This window comes from Trichosurus vulpecula, chromosome 7 (assembly GCF_011100635.1).
Source record: "Trichosurus vulpecula isolate mTriVul1 chromosome 7, mTriVul1.pri, whole genome shotgun sequence".
In the NCBI taxonomy this organism is placed as follows: domain Eukaryota; kingdom Metazoa; phylum Chordata; class Mammalia; order Diprotodontia; family Phalangeridae; genus Trichosurus; species Trichosurus vulpecula.
In genome coordinates this window covers 206249761-206276634 of record NC_050579.1, presented here as the reverse complement: position 1 = coordinate 206276634, position 26874 = coordinate 206249761, and positions in this window count along the sequence as shown.

The following is a 26874-nucleotide window of genomic DNA, read 5'->3' as shown; positions in this document are numbered from 1 at the left end:
ATTTTAATTTTATCTTAATATTTATTTTATTTTTATAATTGAATATTGACCTCCCTTTCCCTCTTCTAGTCCTTTAACCAGCAGACCAATAAGTGCCTGGGACCATTTGCTCCGCCATCCTAACCTATTTTGGCAGCAAGAAGACAGACCATTAACATCTACCACAACTGAGAGAAGCCATGGACTTATGCTTTTCCCATTCAAATCTCATTGCTCCACTCCCCACATCCTACAAGGTTCTAGATGACCACTATCAGCTGTATTCTGACTCTTAGATCCCACTCTAATTCTCAAACACACGATCTTCTTGTTAGAGAGCCATGTGCCCTGCCTTTACTTCCCAAGAGTCTCTGGGCCTTGCCATCTAACTTATGCCTTCCCCTTGTGACCTGGTATTTCCATCAGCTATGATTTGAACATATACAGATTCCTCCTATATATGTTGTCTTCCCCAGTTAGAATATGAGGTCCTTGAGAGTAAGGAATGTCTTAATTTTATGTATGTATCCCCTGCTCTCAGCACAGTACTCAGCATATTACTATGCTTTCCCACTCCATTCCATTTGATTGAGTACTGTTTATACCCATTCTGAGTAGCCCTAATTTTTGATTAAAAACTTTGAAATAAGCAAATGCATTTTTCTCCTCTTCCTTCCCTTTTTTGGGGGGAGTTGAAATTGGTAATCCATTTCCTGCCTCAAGAGGTAAGATATTATGTCATCACAGATGTTATATCTGTTTTTGCTATTGCTTTGATATATGTATTTCTCAGGCCAAAGTAATTCAGGCACTTTCCTAAGCCAAAAGCACTAAGTAAAAGGAATCATTTTGGTTGATTAGCTTTCGCTCAGGCCATGATTTCACATAGGTCCTTAATGACAAAGCTATCACTTCTCCATTCCCCATGTATCCATCTAATCTAAGCACAAGTTCGTAATAGCTGAGGTTCTAGAGGAATTTGAAAAGTATACTTTTTTCCCCTATTCAATTCAACAAATATTTAAATGTCTACTATGTGCTAAATCCTGGGGAATGCAATCCCAGGCAAAAATAAAAGTTTCTTCCCCCAAATAATGTTTAGATTTGCTTGTTTTATGAATTTAAAATTATATTGAGTTTGAGATTTCTTTGGGATATCCAGATGAGGGGATCAAGGACAGAGGGAAAGTTGCCATGTGTACAAAAATACCTATAACAGCACTTTTCATAGTATCAAAGAGCTGTAGTAACATGGGTACCCATGGACTAGAGAATTACTGAACAAGTTATAGTATATGAATGCAGCAGAATATTCTTTCATTTTAAGAAATTAGGAACATAAAGAACTCATAGTATGCCCTGTAGCCCAGAAAACCTCCTAAGGAATTCTGAGTTCATGTGGCAGTTTCGTGGTGTAATTGGTAGAGTGTTGGATCTGGAATCATGAAGACAAATGTCCAAATCTAGCCTCAGGCACTTAAGAGTAGAGTGACCCTGGGCAATCACTTAATCTCTGTCTGCCTCAGCTTCCTTATCTATAAAATGGGGATAATAATTATACCTTACTTCCAAGATTGTTGTGAGGATAAAAATGAGATCTTATTTGTAAAGCACTTTGTAAATTTTAATGCAAATCTTATATAAATTCTAGTTGGTATTATTTTTATTATTAACAACTTGATCCTTGAAGCCTAACTTCAAAGGGGTCAAGTTATCTTTATTCCTTTTTTGAATATTTTATTTCCCCAATCATCTGTAAAAACAATTTTTAACTTTTTTTTTTTAAAAATTGAGTTCCAAATTTTCTCACTCTCTCCCTCCCCTTCCCCCTTCCTGACATGGTAATTTCATATATATTAATACATGTGCAATCATGCAAAACAAGTTTGTATATGAGTCATATTGTGAAAGAAAACACAGACAAAATACTTTTTAAAAAACCAAGAAAAAATAAAGGTGAAAAATCTTCATTCAGATTCCATCAGTTCTTTCTTTGGAGGTATATAGGACTTTTTATCATGAGTTCTTTGGAGTTGTGTCAAGTTATCTTTGGATCACTAATACCTTCACTTACATTCCTCCAGGAAAATCTCTAAAACAAAGTTTTGGTGTGGCTTATGTCCAGAGTCTTCCAAAAGGTGAGTAACAGGGTCTCCCTTCTATAAAGATACTCAATATTCAACATGGGTATCAAGTGTGGGACAACTTTTTACTTTCTCCAACACAGAAATTATATAAGCCTCAATTAGCCCGAAACAGGGCTCATTAGCTTTCATCACAAAACCAGCCCTCTTCTGAGATTTTCTATAACTGTCAAGGACCCTACCACCTTGCCAGTCACCCCAGCTCAAAACCTCAACTCCTTACTATCAGCCAATAAATCTTGTTGCTTCAAAATCCACTACATTTTTCTAATACAGTCTCAGCTCTCCATTCACATGGCAGCCACTTGACTTCTGGTCCCCATCATCTCTTCCCTGGACTATTGCAATAATCTTATGATTGGCACTCCTGTTGCATTGCCCTCCCTACTCAAATCCATTCTTCACATAACTGTCAAAGTGATTTTTTTTTTTAACATTCAGGTAAGACCATATCATTCTCTCTTAAATAAACTCCAGACTGTCACAACTCTTCACAACCTTGTCCCTTCCTACTTTATGATTTTCTTACACATTTTACTCCACCTCCAGACATACTGGACTTTGACTTTCAGTCTCTCACACATTGGTCTCTATCTCTTATCTCCATGGCTTTGTGCAATCTGCCTCCCATTCCTAGAATGCTTTTCAGCTTCAATTTTACCTCCAGAAGTCCCTAGATTCCTTCAGGATTCAGTTTAAATACTACCTTTGTGAGGCCAATCTGTAAGTGAAAGATCTTTCCCACCCATTGAATAGGCCTCAGTTGGATTCAACAAAAGGAGGCCTGCAGAGAGGCAGGCCCACACCTTTGTGATGCTGATCAAGAACTAAAGACTCTTCCCACCCCCTCAACAGACCTCAGGTGGAGCCAACAAAGGGAGGCCTGATTAGAGGCAGGCCCACACTATTTCAATAACTAGGTATGAGACTCCAGGCCCCACATCTTTTTGCTAAGTAAGCTCTGAGCTCTGAGGTTGGTGTTTTGCCTTTGGGGGCACATTCATTGAAAGAGCATTGGTGACAAGACTCTGGGTAAGCCTTTGAAGAAGCCCCCTTTCCTCGGGCTTTGAAAACCCAGATGTTGGTGCTTCTCTGGTAACTATATATTGTCATTTGGTTAACCAAAGATGTTGATCTGTTTATATTGTCTCTGTTTGTAATTTCTGTTTATATTTGCTATGAGGTTATAGATGCTGGCTTTTCCCCCCGAACTAAGTGAATGATATATGTGTGTTTAATTAAAGTAAGATTGTTAACACCTTAAAGTTGCTTTCTTAGAAAAGCAGATCAAAGGACCTGTGCTAGCAGCCCTTCTGTGTGCTGATGTTATTAGCCTGACACAGCCATAGTAGCTGCAAGAAGCATTGTTATTACAACCTTCTACAAAAGGTCTTTTCTAGTCCCACTAACTGCTAGAGTATTCTTCTCTAAAGTTACCTTGTATCTATTTTGTATATATTTTTATAAGTTTACATATGCACAGGTTTTCTTTGCTACTAGCATGTAAGTTCCTTGAAGACTAATCACTGATGGTCCAAAGTTCATAGAAGAAAACCACAGGGAAGCACTTCACTGTACAGAAAAGGCAATTAAAGAATAGGAATGAGAGATAACTGTGGATTAAATAACTGCTCTTCCCCTCATCTCAGTTTGTTTCTGTGATAAAGGTATACTTAGGTTTATACGATGCACCTTGGATATCTCAGTCTAAGAGATCATGAAATTTAGAGCTAGAAGAGAACCTTAGATGAGGAACCACGTAAGTGAGGAAATTGAAGGACACAGAAATTAAAAAATTTGTTGAAAGTAATGGAGGTAGTAAGGAGTAAAGACAGATTCCAAATACAAAACCCTTTCCAGCATATTATACTGTCTCTTATCCAATGTGGTCAGTATTATTTCGTATAAGCACCAATGAATTAGTAGCAATAACTTTTATATAAGTGTTTCCCAATCTAAACTATACCGTGGCTAGTAAAATAAGTAACTAAAATCTTTATTGCAGACTACTACACTTTCTACAACCCATGCACAGTTTCAGAAGCTAAAGGGACAGAGACCAACAGATGAAACAAAGATGAGCAGAACTCATGGAGAAGAAAGGGGTGGGGCCATTTTTTTTCATTTGTAAGTAAGAATTTTTGTGAACTGGTGAAAATATGTCATGGACTAACAGTTGGGAAATAGCCATAACTGACTCCAAACTGTTGGTCTATGTACCTCACAAGCTGCCTCCTTTGCTTTCAATATCAGTAGATACTCCATTGCTGTGGAGAACAGTTTTCTACTTGTCTCCTTTCAGTACTATTGACCTGAGCTACTCATGGATAATTTTTGAAGGCATTTCCAAAGGAGGAGTGCCCTAAAGTGTTTTGACAATGATTTAATCCTTAGAATAAGTGTAAAATCTTCCAAGAAATTTGAAAGGGGACAACATTTATTTGCTAGCAAGATTTTTGATATAATTTTTAAAATTGGTATTTTTCTGGTAATAACTATGTACTTGCTAACGTATATTATCTAGTCTAGAAATATTTTAAAAGTACATATAAAAGATGGATAAATATCACTGTACTAGTAATCAAAGAAGGCTTTAACGGAAAAGATCAAACTTGAATGAGGCTTGAAGGGTAATTAAGATTTGTATAGCAGAGAGGAAGTAACCACAGTTTAGGTGGGAAGAACAACAGAATGACAGGACTAGATGACCTTAAAGGACCCTTCAGCATTAAGTCCTGTCAAATAATCAATTCAGTATAAGGCATTTATTAGGGACCTACTAGATGCCAGGAACAGTGAGAGACACTGGGAATAAAAAGACAAAATCAAAACCATTCCTTCCCTGCCAAAAATCTACATTAGCTGTAATTTAGGAGAACAGATGCACAGAATGCCTTAAACCTGGGATGTTTGTCTTATGGGGAACCCATTCTTTGAGTCAGGGGGAAGAAGTGCTGCCAGATATTACATAAATGTATGTGATATTTATCACATACTTTACATATATATATATATAATATATATATATGCACACACACACATATACATACACATATATACACATACACACACGTATATATGTAGTGTGTGTGTATCATTATATATGCCACACATATATGTGTGTGTATGTGTGTAAAATAGAATATCTAGCAGCATCCCCTCTTCTAACTCAAACATTGGGTTCCCCAGAGGACAAATACCATAGATTCAAGGTGCTTTGTGCATCTGTATTCCTAGACTATAACCAATTAATCCCTATACTGATGTGGTTAACTTTAATAATAAGTCAGAGGACACAATTAGCTCAAAGCAAAGTCATTTCCTGAAATGGCTCAGTAAGAAAAGGAACAACAAAACATTTGTACTATAAAACTGGCTTTCATTCTCCTAAAAACAAGCCCAAAATGAGTGGTGAGAGTAGGCATATGTAGAGGTTCCAAATAGAGAAGGGAACTGAACACAACATGTCAGATGTGGTCCAATTAGGGCAGAGTATAGAACATCTTTTTCCTCCTTATTTCCTAGCTTCTAGGCCTTTCTTATTGCAACTTACTATGGTTTGACTGCCTCCTTGGCTGCCATATTACCCTGTTGACTCATTGAGCTTGCGGTCTGCTAAAACACCAATTTAATGAATTACTGTTTAGCCAAGCCTTCTCCATATTGTGCTTCTATTATGGTAATTAGAGTGGGACTTTTTTGTTTTCTCTTTTAGAATGCTAAGGTAATGAAACACCTTTTATGAGTCTTGCCTTTCAAATGTAATGTCAAGGAAAGTGGACTTTTGGTTGTCTTTTGTTTCTTTGATTGAATCAAGAGTCTTTGACCTGCTTAAGAAACAAGAAAGCCTAGTTCACATAGTTTTGAGTCCCATGGTTGTGATACCCCCTGACCCTGAGAAGGGTATATAAAATCTGAGGTTGGCATTTTGTTTTTGGGCTCTCACTCACTGGAAGAGTGTCCTGTGATTTGACCAAATGAGACTCTTGGTAGCCATAGTTAAGAGCCCCCTGGTTTTGAAAACCCAGATGTTGGTGCTTCTCTTTTTGGTAACTATATATGTGATGTCTTGATCAGACAAAGCCTGTCTCTTGTTCTGTTTGTAGTTTCTGTTTGTATTTGCTCTGAAGTTCAGGGTGCTGACTTTTTCCCCTGAACTAAGTGAATGATATATATATATATATATATATATATATATATATATATATATATATATGTTTAATTAAACTGAGATTGTTAACCCCTTAAAGTTGCTTTACTTAAAAAAAGCAGATCAAAGAACCTGTGCTAGCAGCCCTCCTGTGTGATGGTGTCTTACACAGCCACAGTAGTGACAAGTAGCATTGTTGTTACAGCTTGTAAAGCTGACTTTTTTTTTCTTTTACCTAAGTCTAAGACTACTCATTTGTACGCAACTTCATCTTATTAGATATGATTCAATGTTTTAGCCTTCCAAGGTCTTTTTGAATTCTGATTCATGCAGTGTTCTAGCTTTCCTTCCCAACTTTGTGTTATCTAAGAATTTTATAGACATATCACCTATGGCTTTTTGCAGGTCACTAATAGAACTGTTAATCAGCACAGAGCTGAGAATTCTCCTAGATATATCTTTCAAATTGATATCAAATTACTCGTGAAAAATTTATAGTTTTGACCATTCAACTAGCTCTGAATCCAATGAATGATACTTTTATTTAGCCTATGTCAGTGAATTCCACAGCTTCCCCTCCAATAATAACAAAAGAAACTTTATCAAAAGTTGATAAAAACCTACATGAAGAGTATCCAAAGCATTTCTCTTAGCTATCTTCTAGTGGTGCTTTAAAAAATAGAAAATGTGATTGATCTCGAGTGATCCATTCTTAATTATACCAAACTGGCTCATTATGTTTACTGTTCGCTTCTCTCTAGATGTTTCACTAAACATCTCTTTGATAATATGGCCAACAATTTTACCAGTAATAAAACTCAAAGTCACTGGCCTATGATTCACAGAATCCATTATCTCTATCCCCCTGCCAGTTTTTTTTTTAATAAGGCATTTCCCCTTCATGAGTCCTGTGGTTATTTCCCTCTTATCTATAATAGTTCATATAGTACATACAGGGGCTCAACAAACATAGCCACCAATTTTTTTCATTATACTAAGATGTTGATCTGGGCAGCCCTGCTTTTTTCTTTGTTATTTCCTTATATATTACTATTGTTATTTTGCCAGTCAATTACTTCATTAAACCTGACCTGGAAGATAGCAAACACTACTACACCTCATTTTTTTTTCTCTGAACCTTTTATGATTTCTCACCTGGCAACATTTCTTTGCGATACAAGCAAATGTTGCCTCTTTAGAGTATCCAGCTCTCTACTCTTTAAGGAGAGCCTCATGGTAGTGTCAAGAGTTCTTCCCTTTCTCTCCTTATCATTATTCTATTTTTCTACCTCTTGATATTTTCAGATTCCCATCTATCTCTTTCAACTTCTTTTTCTTTTTCATGTTGAGGCTCTTTCTTTCTTAAAGAACACTTCCTTGTCCTAGATAAAATGGAAATTGTGGGGATGCCCATCACCTAAGAAATGGCTGAACAGGTTGTGGCATATGAACATGATGACATATCTTGGTGCTATAGGAAATGATTAGCTTATTGATTTAAAAAAAAAACTTGGATAGACTTGCAGAAAATAATAAACAGTAGCAGAACCATGAGATTGTTTTATACAGTAATAGCAATATTGTTTTAAGAAAAACTTTGATTGAATAAGTCATTTTGACTATTATAAATAATCAAATCAGAGCCCCAGACCTCCCAGCCCAGGATGGGAATCTGTCAGAGTGCAGAGCCTGTGGCCGCAGGAGCAGCTAGCCCAGAAACCTCAACCCCCTGGCAAAAACAAGGACACCAGACCAAACCAACTGGGAACAGCAGAGGAATCTGGCCAGCCTGTGGGTCTGGGAGAGCTCTTGGTGAGCAAAACCCTGGAGCAGGAACAGGCCCAGGGCAGAAGTACCAGCTACAGCTGTGATCCAGCCCCAGGCCTCTCAGCCCAGGATGCAAGTCTGTCAGGATCATGCAGGATCTTTCAGCCTCTACATTAAATGACAGGAGAAATTGGAATAAGATATTCCTAAGGGCAACGGAGCTTGGATTACAACCAAGGATCAACTACCCAGCAAAAATGAGCATAATTTTCCAGGCAAAGAGATGGACATTCAATGAAATAAGGGAATTCCAGATCTTCCTGATGAAAAGGCCAGAGCTCAATGGAAAATTTGATCTTCAAATACAAAACTCAAGAGAGACATAAAGAGGTAAATGGGAAAAAAACCCTAGTTAATCAATAAGACTAATTAATTACATCCTTATATAGGATTATTTTGTTGTATATATGTTTGATATACATCAGTCTTGAGAATAGTATACTTATTATGACAATTGAAAGGGATATTCATAGATTGTGGATGTCATTATAAAATAATCAATATAATGATAAAAATATAATTATAGAGATATACAATGATGGTTCTGGGTTCTGGGAGAAGAGGTAAGGAGGTAGTAGAAAAGGGTAAATTACATCACATGAAGAGGCACAAAAACATATTGTAGTAGAAGAAAAGAAGGGAGAGAGAAGAGCAGTATCTGAGCTTTACTCTCATCCGATTTGGCTCAAGAAGGGAATAACATACCCTGATAAGTATAGAAATCTAACTTGTCTAACAGGTAGTAGGAGGGGAAAGGGGGAAAAAAGGGAAGGGGGTGGTCAGAAGGGAGGGAAGAAGTAGCAAGTGGAAAATGGGAAGATAAGGGAGAGGAATCAATAGGGAGAGTAAACTGAGGAAGGCAGCAGTCAAAAGCAAAAATTCATTGAGGAGTGGAAGAGGAAAGGGAGAAATAAAAGCATAAACGGGGGGAAATAGGATGGAGAAGAAGGCACAGATAGTAATCATAACTGTGAATGTGAATGGGATGGATTCTCGCACAAAGCAGAAATGGATAGCAGAATGGATTAAAAACCATAATCCTACAATATACTATTTACAAGAAACACATTGGAAACAAGGGGATACACACAGGGTAAAGGTAAAAGGCTGGAGTAGAATATATTGTCCTTCAGCTAAAGTAAAAAAGCAGGTGTAGCAATCCTAATCTCAGACACAGCAAAGGCAAAGATAGATCTAATTAAAAGACATAAAGAAGGACATTACATCCTGCTAAAAGGCACCATATACAATGAAGCAATATCATTATTTAACATATATGCCCCACATGGTATGGCATGCAAATCCTTAGAGGAGAGGTTAAAGGAGTTACAGGAAGAAATAGACAGCAAAATTGTAATAATGGGAGACCTCAACCTCCCCCTCTCTGAACCTGATAAATCTAACCTCAAAATAAGCAAGAAAGAAGTTAAGGAGGTGAACAGAATTTCAGAAAAGGCAGATATGATAGATCTCTGAAGAAAACTGAATGGGGATAAAAAGGAATATACTTTTTTCTCAGTGGTATACGGCACATACTCAAAAATTGACTGTGTACTAGAGCATAAAAACCTCACAATCCAGTGCAGAATGGCAGAAACAGTCAATGCATCCTTTTCAGATCATGATACAATAAAAATTATTTTTAATAAAAAACTAGGGGAAAATAAACTAAAAATTAATTGGAAACTAAGTAATCTAATTCTAAAGAATGAGAGGACCAAAGAACAAATCATAGAAACAATTAATAACTTCATTCAAGAGAATGACAATAATGAGACAACATACCAAAACTTATGGGATGCAGCAAAAGCAGTTCTTGGGAGAGGTTTTATATCTTTAAATGCTTACATGAATAAAATAGAGAAAAAGGAGATCAATGATCTGGGCATGCAACTGAAAAAGCTAGAAAAAGAACAAATTGAAAATCCCCAATTAAATACTAAGTTAGAAATACGGAAAATCAAAGGAGAGGTTAATAAAATTGAAATTGAGAAAACTATTGAATTAATAAATAAAACCAAGAGCTGGTTTTATGAAAAAAACAATAAAATTGATGAACCTTTGGTTAATTTGATTAGAAAAAAGAAAATCAAATTACCAGTATCAAAAAAGAAAAGAGTGAATTGTCCTCCAATGAAGAGGAAATTAAAACAATAATTACGAATTATTTCGCCCAATTGTATGCCCATAAATTTGACAACCTTAGAGATATGGATGAATATCTACTAAATATAAATTGCCCAGGTTTACAGAAAAGGAAGTAAAATTTCTAAATAACCCCACTCAGAAAAAGAAATTGAGCAAGCCATCAATGAACTCTCTAGGAAAAAGTCTCCAGGGCCAGATGGTTTTACATGTGAATTTTATCAAACAGTTAAAGAAGAATTAATTACTATACTTTATGGACTGTTTGGAAAAATAGGTGAAGGAGTCCTACCAAATTCTTTTTGTGACACAAATATGGTACTAATACCCAAACCAGGAAGAGTCAAAACAGAGAAAGAAAATTATATAATATTAGCAAAAAGATTGCAGTAACTTATCATGCGAGTAATACACTACAACCAGGTAGGATTTATTCCAGGAATGCAAGACTGGCTCAATATTAGGAAAACTACAGGAATGCAAGGCTGGTTCAATATTAGGAAAACTATCAGCATAATTGATCATATCAGCAACAAAACTAGCAGAAACCACATGATCATCTCAATAGATGCAGAAAAAGCCTTTGACAAAATACAACACCCATTCCTATTAAAAACACTAGAAAGCATAGGAATAAATGGAGCCTTCCTTAAAATTCTAAATAGCATCTACCTAAAACCAGCAACAAGCATTATTTGTAATTTGGATAAGCTAGATGCATTCCCAATAAGATCAAGGGTGAAACGAGGATGTCCTTTATCACCCCTGCTATTCAATTTGGTACTAGAAATGTTAGCTTTAGCAATAAGATTACAAAAAGAAATTGAAGGAATTAGAATAGGCAAAGAAGAAACTAAATTATCACTTTTTGCAGATGATGTGATGATTTACTTAGAGAATCCTAGAGAATCAAGTGAAAAACTACTTGAAATAAACAACTTTAGCAAAGCTGCAGGATATAAAATAAGCCCACATAAATCCTCAGCATTCCTATACATTACTAACAAAGCCCAACAGCAAGAGATCAAAAGAGATATTATATTTAAAGTTACTGTGGACAGTATAAAATATTTGAAAGTCTATCTGCCAGGACAAACCCAGAACTTACATGAACGTAATTATGAAACTTATCACGCAAATAAAGTTAGATCTAAATAAATGGAAAAATATCAGTTGCTCATGGTTAGGCAGAGCTAATATAATAAAAATGACAATTTTACCTAAATTAGTCTATATTCAGTGACATACCAATTGAAATACCAAAAAATTATTTTACAGAGCTGGATAAAATAACAACAAAATTCATCTGGAAGAGCAAGAGGTCTAGAATATCTAGGGAAGTAATGAAAAGAAATGCTAGGGTAGGTGGCCTAGCCATACCAGGTATTAAATTGTACTATAAAGCAGCGGTCATCAAAACTACTTGGTACTGGCTAAGAAACAGAGTCATGGATCAGTGGAATAGGTTAGGTACACAAGGCGCAGCAGCCAATGACTAGAGCAATCTACTCTTCAATAAACCAAAGAATCCAGCTTCTGGGCTAAGAATTCACTATTTCACAAAAAACTACTGGGAAATTGGAAAATGGTAGGGCAGAAACTGGGCATAGACTAATATCTTACACCATATACCAAAGTAAAGTCAAAATGGGTTCATAATTTAGGAATAAAGGTTGATACTATAAGCAATTTGGGAAAGCAAGGAATAGTTTACTTATCAGATTTACGGAAAAGCAAAGAATTCATGACACAACATGAGATAGAGAGCATTACAAAATGCAAAGTGGATAATTTTGATTATGTTAAATTGAAAAGTTTTTTGTATAAACGAAGCCAAGGCAGCCAAGATTAGGAGGGAAGCAGAAAATTGGGAGAAAATCTTTACAGCTAGTGTCTCTGATAATGGCCTCATCTCTAAAATATACAGGGAACTGAGTGAAATTTATAGGAATACAAGTCATTCCCCAATTGAGAAATGGTCAAAGGATACAAACAAACAGTTTTCAGTGGAAGAAATTAAAGATATCTATAGGGATATGAAAAAATGCTCAAAATCACTACTGATTAGAGAAATGCAAATCAAAACAACTCTTAGGTACCACATCTCTCCTGTCAGATTGGCTAAAATGACAAAACAGAAAAATGATAAATGGTGGAAAGGATGTGGGAAAATTGGAACATTGTTACATTGCTGGTGGAGTTGTGAACTGATCCAACAATTCTGGAGACTATGGAACTATGCCCAAAGGGCTATAAAAATGTTCATACCCTTTGACCCAGCAATACTACTTCTAGGGTTGTATCCCAAAGAGATCACACAAGTGGGAAAAGGACCCATACGTACAAAAATATTTATAGTGGCTCTTTTTGTAGTAGCAAAGAACTGGAAATCAAGGGGATGCCCATCAACTGGGGAATGGCTGAACGAGGTGTGTTATATGAAGGTAATGGAATACTATTGTGTGATAAAAAATGGGGATGATACAGACTTCATAATAACATGGAAAAACCTACACAATATAATGCTCAGTGGAGCAGAACCAGGAGAACATTATACACAGCCACAGACATATGGATTCTGTGATGACTAACCCTGATAGACTGCGCTCTTCTCAGCAATGCAAGGTGCAAACACAACTCCAAAGGACTCACGATGGAGAATGCTATCTACATCCAGGGAAAGAAATATGAATTATGAATGCAGATTGAGGCACACTGTTTGCTCTCCTTTTTTTCTCACTTTGTTTTTTTTTCTCTTTTGTTTGTTTTTTTTTTGTTTTTGTTTCTTCTTTCTCCTGATTAATTCCATTGGTCATAATTTTTCTTTACAACTTGACTTTAGTGTAAATAAGTTCAATGAGAAGTTATATGTAGAAGATATGTTGAAATCCATGCCGTCTTGGGGAGTGTGAGGAGGGGGGAAAGAAAATCTACAACTCAAAATCATGTGGAACTGAGCATTGTGAACTAAAAATTAAAAAAAAATCTTAATTATAAAGATAAATAACCAGATTGACCACAAAGGACCTATGAGGGAAGGCACTATCTACACCAGCAAAAGATCTGATAAATAGAAGTATGTATAGAAATATTTTATGCGCGCGCGCGCGCACACACACACACACACACACACACACACACACACACACTTCTGTTTTACAGTAACCATCTCTAAGGTGGGGGAGGGGAAAAGAAAAAAGAGACAGTTACATGATAACTTTATTATATATTTAAAAGGAAGAGCAAGTCACACACAATAGATTAGCAGTTTCATGTGCAATCATTTTTTTTATTCTGCTATGGAAATGCTCATTTTATTTCATAATTTAAAAATAAAATAAATTAAATTAAAAAAAAAAAACCATGGATACTAAAATGATGTCCTTTCAGTGTCTCTTTGAGGAGGGAGACCAACAGGCACTCTGAACACAGTGAACAGCACCTTGACCTTGTCAGAGATACAAACAGCATTTTAATTGAGGATGACTTCAAAATTCTCCCTATTAGTTGTCCTGAAATGACCATGAGATCTTGAGTCCATGTTTTTCTTTCTAGTTACTTCCCTGGAGAAATACTGTGACAGATTTCTTGCAGCTGACTTCAACTCTGAAATCATAAATGTCCTTCTTATTACCTCTTTAGCATCTTATTAATATGTGATAGCCACACCCAAATCTGTTTCTTTCTATTAATTAAACCATTTGTTTTATCAGCTGCTGTCATCTTGACTGCTTCTTTGTCCCCCCCCTTTTCTAATTCTAATTCTTTAGCTAGAGTCCTCTGTCCTCAATTCATTCTTCTTCTTCCCTATGAGCCCTTTTTCTCCACCTTGAATCCTTTTCCTCCTTCAGCTCAATTCCTTCTCCTTCAACTTTATTTCTTTCCTTCCTTTTAATTTTGCTTGTCTTTCCTAATTACTCCTCCCCACCTTAATCTAAGGCCTTCAGAATTCCAATTCTAGTCACAGTTTATAGTTTCTTCTTCTTCCTCACGGGTACTAGTCATTCTCCTCCCCTGGATCTCTCTCTCTCTCTCTCTCTCTCTCTCTCTCTCTCTCTCTCTCTGTCTCTCTTTAAACACACACACACACACACACACACACACATAAATATGTATATCCATATATATGTGTGTGTGTGTGTATACATATATATGTTTAATATATATTTAGATAGATATAGATATAGATAGATATAGACATCTATAGATATAAATAGATACATGAATACATAGATACATATATATGTAGATACATATCTATATATACACATTTATAAAATTATATATACACACACACATTATATATATACACTAGTTACTTTTATCAAAAGACTTTTACTGTCCTCAACTTACCATATTCTTTCTTCTACCTTGCAAGAAACAAAGGACTACCATTTGCTAATTTAAGATCTTTAAGCTTTCTTTCAATGACAGAAGCATCTGTTTAGTGTTGAATCCTGTTCAATGTATTTTATCTGGCTTTAAAATCAATAGTTCATATATATTTTCAATATTTGGAAGGATCTATTTAAAAACTTTAAGCAGTTTTTTTTTAAAGTGAACAGATAAAATGTGTTAATGAGTGTTAAACTTGTATGTTCTCAAAATATTTACAATATGTAAACAGTGAACACATGCTCTGAAAATATATACATCCCTCCTTCCCTCCAAATTAGACTCCTTACTGTAGCACCCAGGGGACCAGCTTGTGCAGTCTCAGGCAGCACTGCTTCTATTTATGACTTTGTTAATCATGTTGAAAATTTATAGTTTCTAAAACAAGTTGTCTGTGTTGTTTATTATGGCTGCTTCATTTTTTTGTCTATGCGGTTTTTTTCTTGTTTTTAAAATTAAAACTTGAAAGTTCTAAATTTCTGACACACCTGGAGGAAAAAAATACCAAAAAGACCAGATTCTCTTCTACTTGTAAGGGAAAGTGCTTAGAAGGAGAAATTGGGAGAACTGGGTTCTAATTCTGTTTTCATTCAATTCAATTTGAATTCAACTCAATTCAACTGAATTTAATAAATATTGATTAATTACCTACATGTTCAAGGCACTTTTTCTGTGGCTGCCACCCTGGAGTTCTTCATAACTATGCAGATAGAATCTGACCTTGCAGCTTACTGGCTGCTTTCTTGGTATCTTTATGCCATATTACAGCCTCATCTTACTCATATGCGACCCCACCCCACCTTTCCTCCTTTGACTCTTAGGAATAATTGAATCAATACTGTTATTGCTGAAAAGGACTTGGTTTTTGATTGCCCCATTCCTTCTTCACCTCCCAAGTGACTTCCAGACCAAATTACCCCTCTCTACAAGTGACTCCCTTATATATGTTATCTTCTTTTATTAAAATGTAAGCTTCTTGAAGACAGGGTCTATCTTCTTTTTGTAGTTGCTTCTCTAGTGCTTAGCACAGTGGTTTTTACTTCAGAGGTGCTTAATAATTTTTTTCTATTCTTTCATCCATTTAGTAAATGCATATTTATTTAATCCCTTCCTGAACGAAGAAGACTATTCCAGGTAGTGTGAGAGATATAAACTTAAAATAAAACATGGCTTCTGTTTTCAAGGAGTAAGTAATTTAACTTTTTTGGCATTTAGTTTCTTCATTTGTAAAGTCTGGTTATATCATTCTACTTAAAATCTTCTGAGGTATCATGACCAACAAATCAGATTTAAATTATTTTTCTCAATATTCAAGGACTTCCACAATGTAACAACAAACTAGCTTTCCAGCCTTATCTCCTATTTCTCCTCTTCATGCATTGTGCCCTTGAGATAAGATAATTTGGCCCCCCAATACATGGCCTCAACTTTTTTTGCCTTGGTGTCTTTGTTTATTCTGTCCCTTGCGCCTTGATTGTATTTTCTTCTCTTTACCTATGGAACTTCTATGCAAGGTTTAAAGGCCAGTTCAGATACTACTTTTTGTATAAAGGCTTCTCTATTCCATTTAATTACTAGAAACCCTCCTGTTCAGGTCTTAACACTTTGTTTCATACCTCCCTCATGTAATTATAATGTTATATTTATACCATACTTACCTGTATTTGTGTCTTTATATTGTAAGCTCTATGAGGATAAGAACTTTATCTCATCAAAAGTTTATACTACTCCTAATATGTAGGATGGTGCTCTCAAAATAGGAAATGCTTTGTGAATATTTGCTGAATGATTGACTGAATCCAATGAGAGGGACTGGACTAATTCTCAAAGGGCCCTTTCTGCTCCAACATTTTATGATTTTGAATTACCCGATCAAAAATATTTTGAAATTAAAAAAAGTGAGAAGTGAATGGAAGTAGTAGTGAAAGCATCATATGTATATGAATTGTGAAAAAACCAACTTTTGATTAATGCTTAATTCTCTTAACTTTTCAAAAACTAGTTTTTTCCCTTTCAACTTCACCATATCTTAAAGTTCCAATAACCATAGTATCATGTGATTATTTATTATTAACTGCTCCCAATCTTTAAAAAAAATGAAATGTATGCCAAGAATATTGCTCATTTGGTCTGAAGAGATGTTGTCAATCTATTTGAATCCTATTCAAATTCTTTCCGGATTTCTTTTATGCCATTTTATTAGACATGAAATTTTATGTATGGAAAGATACCCATGTTTATGAAGAATGATTCATACTCTTTTCCATTCCCTCTTATGCACTGCTTCAATGTTTCAGGGATCTATGATTTTGTCAATATAGATACCTCCTCCACCTGCACAGGTCACAGATAGCCTTGGAAATTTGTAGTGGCAAAAAGCTATCTCCCCATGGCCAACTAGATGATGAATGTTTCCAAATTTACCTTGGTTGGTCCTTGGAAAATAGGCATATGGTCCATCATCGGGTCCATACTTGAAGCCTTTATGTCTTGATAGAATCAGCCAAGACATGTGCTGCCTCGGGTTCATGCATTTTTTCTGGCTCTACCCCAAGCCCTCTTTCCTTGTCTTCACCTCCCAGCTTCACTGGTTTTCTTCAAGTACCAGCTACAATTCCCCCTTCTTTCTTGATTCCCTTAAATTTTAGTGCGTTCAACATTTATTATTTCCTATTTATCCTGCACATAGCTTGTGTGTATGTATTTATTTGCTTGTTGTGTTTTCCATTAGATTGTAAGCTCCTCGAGAGCCCAGGCTGTCTTTTCCCTTTCTTTGTATCCCCAACACAGTCCCTGGTACAGAGTAATTTCTTAACAAATGCTTATTAACAGATTGGCTGACTGACTGCTCAGTCAGGGCCTGTGAAATCTCAGGGTCATTTTCAGTGCTTTGATGTCTCTGCATCAGAATAGAGCTTTGGTTTAACAAACATGAACAAAAGTACATACATTCAAGATGACTAATCCGAAATAAGGATACAGTGGTCCTAGAATGAATGGAGTTGTCTTTAAAACAAAACTAGTTGTACAGTGTGGGGAATCAGTCCCTTGACCTCAGTCTATTTTAATTCAAGACTCACTCTATTGGGCTAATTAATCAGTAGACATGCAATTACACAACTTATTGAGATATCACTATTTACAGAAAGAGGTATCTCAGTTTTTATGCTGCCTATAAATATACTTTCCTGCTGGTATTCTAAATGTGGGATCCTTGTCCAGTGATCAGCAGGTATACATATTATTGGAAGAACTGAATCATGCAAATCTTGACATTCTCACTATAAACAAAACCAGAAGACAAAAGAAAGTTGCACTTGAGAAGAAGGATGGTGCACATTTGCCTCCCCAAGGAGGCAAGTGATCATGTTTTGAGCTGGTTCCTTTGATAGTGTAGATCTGATATTGAAATGTAATTAGAGATTCATAAGTCATTCAATGGTTAACAAAAGACTTATTTAACACATAGAAAAAATACTCAGGGCTGCTAGGTGGCACAGTGAGTAGAGCACTAGCCCTGGAGTCAGGAGGACCTGAGTTCAAATCCAGCCTCAGATACTTGACACATTTACTATCTGTGTGACCTTGGACAGGTCACTTAAGCCCACTTGGCCTGCCTTCCCCCTTGCAAAAAAAAAATACTCAACAAAAATACTGCACATAGTTTGAGTCTATGCACCAGCCCACTCCCACCTTGTCTCCATATAGAAACTTATTTATAGAATTTTATAGAGAATGATGATACATTTTTTTAATCTCTTAATTTTTAAATTTTTAATCTCTTTAATTTTTTAATCATTTTCATAAAACATTAAGAAGTGAGGGACGGAAAAAGAAGCTGAAGTAAGGATAGGTTGGGGGCATCTAGGTGGTGCAGTTGATAGAGGATTGGGCTGAGAATCAGAAAGACTCATCTTTGTAAGTTCAAATCCAGCCTCAGACATTTACTAACCACATGAGTCTGGGCAAGTCATTTAACCCTGTTTGCCTCAGTTTCCTCATCTATAAAATGAGCTGGAGAAGGAAATGGTGAACTACTCCAGTATATTTCCCAGGAAAACCCCAAATGCAGTCACAAAGAATTAGACACAACTGATACGACCAAATAACAAAGGCAGTTTGACGTAGTGGAAAGAGTATTGAATTGGACTCTGATATGGGTTCAAGTCCTGGCTCTGCCATCTACCTGTGTGACTTTGGACAAGACATTTAACATCTCTGGGCCTCAGTTTTCTCATCTGTAAAATGATATGGTTGGACTAGCTGTCTATCTAAGGTCTTTTTTAGTCCTAAATCTGTGAACCTATGGTCTTACGATCCTATGTTCCTGTGAAAACTTGGCCAGAGACAGGCAGGAACCAGATCATATAAGGGTGAGTTAGAAAGACAATAAAAAATGAAAGATAGAAAAGATTTGTCAAGATTAGATTAACAAATTCTTCTTAGACTACTAAAGAAAACAGAGATGGAAAGAATAGCTGGAATCAGCCAAATGTTCTAAAAGGTGGTGTGTAGAAGGTGGAAGGAATACAATTTTAAGGGTACAGGGGGACTGATTCTAAATTTATCTGAAAGATAAAGTAGGATACAACATGCCTAGAAAAAAATCATGAATATTTTTACTCCACAAAACAAATTAAGAAAATATCAATAAGTGCTGACGTATACCTTTCCCCCACTTCTACAAAATCTTTATGAGAAAAATCTATACATATATTGAGGGTGTCCTTAATAGAGGCAGGAGGTTGGAACAGGTAAACTTTTGCACATTATATTCTGTAGGAGACAACAAGCTTATGATAAAATAAAGGACAGAAAAGTGAAGAAAATACATGCTTCTATTATATTTGCTGTTTGCTCATTATAAAATAAAAACACACATACATGCATATATATATACACACACATACATACATATACATATACGTATACATATACATACACACATACATATACACAGATTGCTGTTCAGAACTGCAGATAGAGAATGGACTGGACCTAGAAGCAAGAAAGTAGGCTGGATTACCTTTAAGAAACTGTGCAGTATTTTTTAAAAAAAGTCCAAAACTTCTCATCGAAGAAATATTCATCTTTTACATGCAAATAATCTTTAAAAAATTATATATAATACTTAATACACATGCATGCTGTTATACATATAGGTATTATAATGTATATTATTGCGGACCTAATTATTGCTTAAAACACACATTTTTCAATAAACAAAAAGGAATTTGGGGTTTGTATAAGAAATAGCAAACTATGGTTATTTTATTTAGAATAAGTATACATATGTATATATCATATGCATTTATCAGAGTAACAAAACTACTCTATATGTATTTTTCTGATTTAAAAATACTTTTCTGTGAATTTTAGAAAGGTTGTTATATCCCTTCATATGTAACCTTCTCCACCCCAGAGTAGATGCTCTCTCTTATGACAGACCTGTATATTCCATCAAAACAAATACATGTGTTACCTCTCTGGCAAACGGTATTAGCCATTTGAATTCACTTTTTTTGGAAAGTTTTGTCACAGCTCTGAGATTATTTCCCTTTATTTTACTTTGTGACCACGTACTACAGTTTATTTAGCTGTTCCTCAATTGATGGGGATCTACTTTGTGTCATTTTCTTTACTACCACAAAAAGTGCTGCTATAAATATTTTGGTATAGATGAGGATTTTCTTTTTATCAACACTTCCTTGGGGGTGTATTCCTTGGGTCAAAGTGTCACTTTATTTGCATAACTCCAAATTACTGTCCAAAATGGTTATACTGATTCAAAGCACCACCAATAATGCAATATTGACCATATCTTCTTATAACTAATCCTTACAACATTAACTATTCCCAGTTTTTGTCATCTTTACCAATTTGCAGAATGTAAGGAGGTAAAACCTCAGAATTATTGTGATTTGTATTTCTCTAATAGTGATTTGGAACATTGTTACATATTGTTATTAACAGTTTCAATTCTTTTGAGAACTTTTTGTAATAGCCTTCAACCACACATCTATTGAAGAGTAGCATTAGATCTTTATACATACATATATATTTATACACACCTACATCTCTCTCTGTTTCTCTGCCTCTATGTCTCTGTCTGTCTCTGTCTTTGTCTCTATCTCTCTCTGTCTCCATCTCTCTCTGTCTCCATCTATCTCTGTCTCTCTCTCTCTCTCACCCTCCCTCCCTCCCCCTTATCAATATTTTTACATGTATATGTTGTATATGTATGGAAACCAAATTTTGTGAGGGAGGTGTAAAACTGGTCCCAGTGGGATGTCCCTTGCCTTTTCTTCAAGATTGTAACAGTCCCAATATACACACTGTCACCCTGCTGCAGTTCTCTCTGTTCTTTAGGTCTTTGGCTAAGTGCTGCTGAAGCATGCTGCTTCTCCAGACAGAATAAATACCTTCTTATACTTCTCCCTCCTGCACATATTGTCATAGCAGAATGGTGAAGCAAGGGCAGGGCCATATTTGCTGGTAGAAACTGTAGCAGCAGCAACAGTAGCAAGTGAACAAATTTTTGAATGGATCCCTACCGAATCTTGGAGACTGGTGAGCTAGGGAGTACTGAATAAGTGTGGTAAGGATTAAGGATTAGCATTCCTTGCTATTAAGTCATCTTCTTGTTACCTGTTTTTGAATAGAGACAGCTGTAATTACTTTACCTATTGTGCATAATTCTCATTTTGAGAAATTTTGAGAGCTGATGATGACTACAGAAACTATCTTGCCATTCATCTTGTACCTGCCATATAATTGGACAGTAGATTTTAATGATTTTGTCTTAAAGCTTCTGAAAATTATCTTCTTCTAAATAAAAATATAAATAGAATTCTCAGGGGCAATTTTCTTTTGTCCTTTTATGCCTAATGGGCAGCATAGAGTATTTGCTATTATCATTTCATTGAGACAGTGAACTATTAACTTGTGAACTTTCCTGCAGCAATGCAAAATAATACTTTTTCTGCAACTTAATGTCTTAAAAAGTTGTCTTGGCATTTAGGGGTTAAGTGACTGGCCCAGGGTCACATAGAATGCATTATATACAGTACTTGAACCAAGTCTTTCTGGTCCCAAGACCAGCTCTTTATCCATTATAAATATTTTAAATGCTCATTAAATTGAATTGAATTGTGGGTGCGTGTGTACGTGTGTGTGTGTGTGTGTGTGTGTGTGTGTGTGTGTGTGTGTGTGTGTTTAATCACAATGCAAAGAATTTGATGAAGGGCTTCCAGTTCTTTTTTTATAGCCTAATGTGCTGCCCAATCCAAAATGAGACATCTGAAGTACCTATATTTGGAAGTAAATTGGGATGCATGCTATTTTTTTTTTGCATCTGTATTCAAAGTATGTGGGTCCAAAAGAGGAAATAGACTCTATATTTTTAAGATCTTCATCAAGATAAAGCAGCTGTCTTTGTCATTTATTGTTGGCCCCAAGCTTTTCTTGGCTCATATGCAATTTTTGGTAGGAAACAATTCATTTGGATTACTGAGAATTTGTACTTGTCCCTTAAATTGGATCACGAAGCCCTCTGAGGCAATATGAAAATGTTGTTTGAGTTTGATTCTCCATGTAAATGGAGGGAAACAGTGGAACAAATTATCTCAAATAACCAGTAATCTCCAAATAATTTATATAGTTACTCATACTCACTGGATTGTATACATATACTCTACTCACTGCTTGGTTCTATGCACTCTCAGCTGGGAGAGTGGAAAATAGTGCTGGGAGTGATTGCTAGAGGTATATGTTTGGATGGGGAAGAGGGAGGAGACTGGGAAAAGGAAAAAGGATGATTTCTGCACAGATGATCATAATTATTGTTGTTATTCAGTCATGTCTGACTCTTCATGACCCCATTTGGGGTTTTCTTGGCAAAGATCCTGGGGTGGTTTGCCATTTCCTTTCCTAGCACATTTTACAGCTGAGGAACTGAGGTCAACAGAGTGAAGTGACTTGCCCAGGGTCACACAGTAGTTGTGTCTGAGGCCAGGCATGAACTCAGGAATTTGAGTCTTCTTGACTCCAGGCCCAGTGCTCTATCCACTGTGCCCCCTAGCTGCCCTGGACAAAGGTCATATTTATTGAAGATGGAGATTTCTATTAGATACAGATCAAAGCTGAATGTGTAATTATTGCTTAGTTCTGTCTACATGATGTTGTGACTCAGGGTTAGATTCCTTACTACATGTGATCCACTTGGTTCTTTGACTGATTCTTTTAAAGTTTATATGGGCTTTGAGAGATTGTCAAGTTAAAGTGATTGCTTTTCTTTTTACATGGATGAAATATTGGCAGGACTTGGAAATTATATTTCAGTAGTTCAAGGATCTGTGTTTTAACATGTGTCAGCACTTTTTCATTCATGTAGACCACAGACAACACAATTTAGTGAAAAGGGTACTATGTGTAGTATTAGAGGGACTGGGTTAGAATTTACAGCCCTGCTATTATTTGCATGCTTTCAAGTAAGTAGTTTTACCTCTTTGGCCTCAGTTTTCTAATTTAGAAAGGAAGGGAATTGGACTAAATTAGGAGTTCACCTGGAGTTAGGGAACATATTTTAAAAATATTTTCTTAACTGTATTTCATTATAATTGATTTTCTTTGTAATTCTATATATTTCATTTTATGCAGAAAACAAAAATTTCTGGGAAGGGTTTTATTTATTTAGTATTTTATTTTTCCCCATTTAGATGTAAAAACAATTTTTAACATTTGTTTTTAAAACTTTGAGTTCCAAATTCTCTCTCTTCCACCCTCCTTACCTGGCCCCCTCATTGGGAAGGCAAGCAATTCAATATAGGTGATACAAGTGCAGTCATGAAAAACATTTCCATAATAGTCATGTTGAGAAAGAAAACAGAAATAAAAAATTCAAGAAAAATAAAGAAAGTTAAAAGTATGCTTCAATCTGTATCCAGACACTACCAGTTCTTTCTCAGGGTAATGGATAGCATTTTTTTGTCATAGTTCCTTCAGAGTTGTCTTGGATCATTATATTGCTGAGAACAGATAAGTCATTCACAGCTGGTCATCTTACAATATTGGTATTACTTCATACACAGGACTGTAACTTTGCATCAGTTTCTGTAAGTCTTTGCAGGTTTTCCTGAGAGCATCCTGCTCATCATTTGTTATAGCACAATAGTATTCCATCATAATCACACAGCACAATTTCCTCAGCCATTCCCCAATTGATGGGCATCCCATCAATTTCCAATTCTTTGCCAACAGAAAAGAGCTGCTATAAATATTTTTTGTGCATATAGATCCTTTTAAAAAATTTTTTAAAATCTGTTTTGGGATACAGAGTTAGTAGAAGTATTGCTAGGTCAAAGGGTATGCATGATTTTATAGCCCTTCAGGTATAGTTCCAAATTATTCTACAGAATGATTGAATCAATTCATAACTCCTGCAATAGTGCATTCAAGTTTCATTTTTCTCATATCCCCTCCAACATTTGTCATTTAACTTTTCTGTATTATTAGCCAATCTAATCATCTAGTAATAAACAACCTCAGAATTGCTTCAATTTGCTTTTCTCCAATCAATAGTGAATTAGAGTATCGTTACATATCACTATAGATAGCTTGGATTACTTCATCTGAAAACTGATTATATATTTGATCATTATCAATTGGGGGAATGGCTCTTATTTTTAATACATTTTACTCAGTTCTCTATATGTTTGAGAAATGAGTCCTTTCTCAGAGAAACCTGCTGTATTTCCCTCCATCCCCTGCATTTATTCCATTCTTTCTCTCCTTTCACCCTGTCCCTCCTCAAAATGTTTTGCTTCTGACTACCCTCTCCCCCAATCTGCCATCCCTTCCATCACCCCCTTCTCTTCTCTTACCCCATTTCCCTCCTACCTTCCTATAGGGCAAGTAAGATAGATTTCTATACCCAATTGAGTGGGTATGTTATTCCCTCTTTGAGCTAATTCTGATGAGAGTAAGGTTCACTCACTCTCCCTCACTGCCCCCCTCCATTTCCCTCCACTGTAAAAGCTTTTTCTTGCCTCTTTTATGTGAGGTAACTTATCCCATTCTACCACCCCTTTTCTCTTTCTCCCAGTACATTCCTCTCTCACAGCTTACTTTTATTTTTTAGATATCATCCCTACATATTCAACTCACACCCATGCACACTGTCATCATATACTTCTTTGAACTACCCTAATAATGAAAAAGGTCTTATGAGTTACAAATATTATCTTTCTATGTAGGAATGTGAACAGTTTAACTTTAATAAGTCCCTTATGATTGCTTTTTCCTGCTTATCTTTTTATTATTTTTCTTGAGTCTTATATTTGAAAATCAAATTTTCTATTCAGCTCTGGTCTTTTCATCAAAGATGCTTAAAATTTCTCTGTCTTGTTGAATGTCCATTTTTTTTGCCTGAAGGGTTATATTCAGTTTTACTGGGTAGGTGATTGTAATCCTAGGTCCTATGCCCTTTGAAATATCATATTCCAGGCCCTCCAATCCCTCAATATAGAAGATGCTGGATCGTGTGTTATCCTTATAGTGTTTCCACAATGCTTGAATTGTTTCTTTCTTGGAATATTTTCTCCTGGACCTGGATCCTCTGGAATTTGGCTATAATATTCCTAGGAGTTTTCATTTTGGGATCTCTTTCAGGAGGTGATGAGTGGATTCTTTCAATTTTTATTTTACTCTCTGGTTCTAGAATATCAGGGTAGTTTTCCTTGATAATTTCATGAAAGATGATGTCTAGGCTTTTTTTCATCATGGTTTTCAGGTAGTTGAATAATTTTTAAGTTATCTCTCCTGAATCTATTTTCCAGGTCAGTTGTTTTTCCAATGAGATACTTCATATTGTCTTCTATTTTTCATTCTTTTTGTTTTGCTCAATTGTGTTTTGATTTCTCATAAAGTCATTAGCTTCCATCTGCTCCATTCTAATTTTTAAGAAATTATTTTCTTCAGTGAGCTTTTGGACCTCCTTTTCCATTTGGCCAATTCTGCTTTTTAAGGTATTCTTCTCTTCATTGGCTTTTTGGATTGCATTTACCATTAGGCCTAGTCTGTTTTTTAAGGTGTTATTTTCTTCAGTATTTTTTGTGACTCCTTTACCAAGCTGTTACTCTTTTTTCATGAATTTTTTTGTATCACTCACATTTGTGTCCCCAATTTTTCCTTTACTTCACTTACTTGATTTTCAAAATCCTTTTTGAGCTCTTCCATGGCATGAGACCAATTCATATTTTTCTTGGAGGCATTGGATGTAGGAGTTTTGACTTTGTTGTCTTCTTCTGAGTGTGTGCTTTGATCTTCCTTGTCACCATAGTAACTTTCTATGGTCAGATTATTTTTCCATTGTCTGCTCATTTTTTCAGCCCATTACTTGACTTTTTTAACTCTTTGTTAAAGTAAGGCTCTGCTTCCAGTATGGAGGGCACACTGTCTCAAGCTTCAGGGGTTTTGTGCAGCTGTTTTTCAGAGATACTTCTAGGGACCTGTAAATTTTCAGTTCTTCTAAGGTGGTCTGATCTAAGAAGTTTTTAATCCTCTCTTGGTCGGTGCTCTGGTCTGTGAGTGACCACAAGCACTCTTTTCTGCTCTACAACTGTGAGAAGCATTTCCTTTCCACCGTGGCCACAAGCTCTGCTATGCTAGTGCTCCTCCTCTCTCTGAGACTGTCACCTAAGACTGAGACCTGGATCCCAATATGGGCAAAGCTGCAGAGTTCTACCTCAGTGCTAGTAAAAAAAAGACCCCTGTAATATTCTTCTGACCAGTTGTTCAACCCCCTTACTGCCTGTGGCCTGAGAGCTCTGGATGCAAACTGCTGATTCAGTCACTCGCAAGGCCTGCTCTTGATTTGCTCTTGTGATTGTGCTGGTGTGGCCTATGTGGGGCCGTGCTCCACTCTCACTCAGGTGTGACAGACCCTTCCTGCTGAATTTCTAAGTTGTCTTTGGGCTCAGAGGTCTGGAAATTGCTACAGCTGCCAGTGATTCAGTTGCCTGAGGCCTGCTCCTGGTTTGCTGTGCTATGCTCCACTCTCACCCAGGCATGACAGATTTTTCCTGCTGATCTTCTAAGTTGTCTTGGGCTGGAAATTTGTTTCACTCTGTCTTTTTATTGGTTCTACTGTTCTGGAATTTGTTCAGAGTAATTTTTAAAAGGTATTTGGAGGGGATTGAAGGAGAGCTCAGGCAAATCCTTGCTTTTACTCTGTCG